At 35.1% G+C, this 2,845-nt stretch overlaps 1 long non-coding RNA gene across 1 annotated transcript; it reads right to left on the reverse strand.

Annotated features, from left to right (window-relative positions):
* Positions 1-730: 730 nt before the first annotated feature.
* LOC112744770 (uncharacterized) lies at positions 731-2,637 on the reverse strand. Its single transcript, XR_011881532.1, has 2 exons — positions 1,365-2,637; positions 731-1,149 (listed from the first exon to the last, which is right to left on the reverse strand). It is a non-coding gene; the product is annotated as an uncharacterized lncRNA (long non-coding RNA).
* Between the last annotated feature and the right edge of the window lie 208 nt (positions 2,638-2,845).

The raw sequence follows: 2,845 nt of genomic DNA on the forward strand, positions 1-2,845 counted from the left end.
TTTTTTTTATTTTTTTAGTACTTTTACTTTTACTACTAGAAATTTGCCAAACACGCTAAAAAATAAAAAAAAAATCTTTTTTCAATAATGCGCCCAAACAAACACTTAGATAAAAACTTAAAGAAAATAGAAAAAATAAAAGATACAAAACTGATATTAATGTCCACAACATAATTTACAATACAAAATTTGTAGTAATTCTAAAAATTATAAAAGTCTAAACTCAAAACAATTAAATACACAAGATATTTAACTAGGTAGGACTAGTCTTATGATATTTAACAATCCACTTTTGTTCGACTTATATTCAAGACGGTTAAATGCTTATATTTATGTACTTACATGCATAAAATGGAACTTAATGAGCCAATACAACTCACTATTGACAAATGAAAAATAATTCAGAAAACTGAATTGACAAATCAATAAATTCACAATTTTCAAGTTGGAATTCACATTTTATATATGAGGAATGTTAGGTGGCCAATAATTTTGGTGTTTTGTAACCATCAATTGGCCATCAATAGTGTTTTTAATGGTGTGAGATCACTCACTTTTGTTTTGATGGTTAAGTGCTGCCAGAAAACACAAAAATTGCTGGCACCTAGACTTTTCCTCATATATATCTTACAACGAAGTGTTTTATTCTGTATATAAATTGTACGACCTATTACATTGTTTCCGCCAACCATTAATGCATAGAAGAAAAGGCAATTACTTATATAAGCCATTTAGAATCATTTAAACAGAGGGATTAGTATTGAAAGAATAAGAACAGGAATCTAATGATAGATCAGTCAAAGATAACGCAACTAATAAAATATGGTAGAGATAAAACATAAAGAAGCAAATCCAAAACTTGAACTACATGTATAGGAGAGGAAAAATAAAGCATCAGAAATATTACTTTACTTAGTTTACTATTATATATAATTCAAAAGAGATATTGAATTAAATAAGAAGAAACTCAATTGCATTTTCAAATGCTTGAGTTTTCCCCAATCATAGAATAAGAATTTTGAGGAGTTCCTTTCTAGCTCAACTTGCCAATCCTACACTTTATTTACCACACAATCAAAGTGTCCAAGCTTTTCCCGTATTTACTCCTAATTCCCTTCCCTTGTTTGACTTCTTCGTGATTCTAAGAACCTGCAGAAAAGATCAACCAGTAAAATTCACCGCATTACACAAGAAAAACAGAGATAATTTTAATCTCAAAGAACCTCAATGGGAGACGTGACAATAAGAAGCAAGACATGGTTTAATGGACTTCAAATTCACCATCAATGGTCAAATCGTTTCAATCAATCATAACACAAGCAAAATTAACAGCAACAAAATGGTGTAAAGCACACTTTACATACCCTTCTTCCTCTTCTTCTGCTTGATGTTGCTAGGGAGAGCCAAGGGACAGTACACATGCACGATAGACCTTACTTGGCTGGTAGGATCACCATAAAGATATTTAACATATTTGAGCAGCTCTCCTCTGACATTATATACAAAGAACCCTACTTCACCCTCCCAAGGATAAGATCTTCCAATAATATCCCCATTAGCAGATAAGCACAGTGGCTTAAACTTAAAGCATACAAGGGGAATCTCACAGAGGATCCAAGACGACTGCACTTTATATTCTTGCATCACCCATATGTAAATCTTACAGCTATCACCATTGTTATGATACAAGGCTAGGCAGCCTCGTAGTACGGCTATACCTGGATAGGAGCATGCCAGTTGTTCCGGCCCAGATATGGTTGAAAAAGTCCTTCGCTTTATATCAAAGATAAGAATGTGAAAACAGTACTCATGAGTAGACCAATGAATAGCCCCGTTACAGAACAACCCCTTAGATTTCAAATTACCCCCGTTCCGGTAATTTGGGAAGTGCAGCATCAAGATTAACCCATGAATTGCTTTTCAAACAAAACAGATCAAAATGGTTTTCGCCGTCTTTACCCTTATATGCTACAACTATTACATAATCATCTTGTGACGCATCATAACCAAAGCCATATAGAAGCGCTTCACCGCGAACGGAGAAGTGTTCATAGCTTGTTGCGGCATTAACCATATGAGAGTATGAAACTCTTTTGCTGGAATCAGTGAGTGGGTTCCATATGATAAAAAACTGTGGTTCGCAGTGTAAGAGTACGAACCCTCTGCAGGAACCAACAAGACAGAAATCATCAAAAGGTAGCTTCTTCTTGAAAGGGAGAGAGATGGCTATTACATCAACGCCATCATTATCATCTTGAAGCAGTGCGTCGAGGTCAACGGAGGAAGCGTGAGAATTGTTTTGGAGGAAGAGGCATCCATGGGAGGGTGCGAGAGAGTGATCAAGATGGGATTTTGCAAAATTGGGATCGGAAATGAGAGTGTTCCATAGCTTGGAAACGCACCTGACGCACACAAGGTGTTTGATGGGAACCCTCAGTAAGATTGCTCCTATCAGCTCCGGAAGAAGGAGATCGTTGATGCTCTTGAGCTTCTTCTTCTCCATGCTCGATTGCTTCATTGCTATTGGTCCCGATATTAGGGTTTTTGGCGAGGAAGAAGATTCATATGCACATTTCTTCAATCCGTTTAAAAAGACGAGCATTTTCCCACGTTTTTTCCCCTCAGTTCCTAGAAATAATGTAACTTTGGAAACCGTTATTTTTAAAAAATGGGGAAGCAATTGATTTGCTTTTTTTCCGGTTAATGTTAATTTGGTCAAAGGTTTTAACTTTTAAGTTTTAACCAATGAAAATCGTTTCAATAAGCAACAAATCTTAATTCAAGGATAAACTTGATTTTCAATATGTGATTTGATATTTCAAAATAATAGATTAATAGAGTTTTA

This window comes from Arachis hypogaea, chromosome 4 (assembly GCF_003086295.3).
Source record: "Arachis hypogaea cultivar Tifrunner chromosome 4, arahy.Tifrunner.gnm2.J5K5, whole genome shotgun sequence".
NCBI classification, from domain to species: Eukaryota; Viridiplantae; Streptophyta; class Magnoliopsida; order Fabales; family Fabaceae; genus Arachis; species Arachis hypogaea.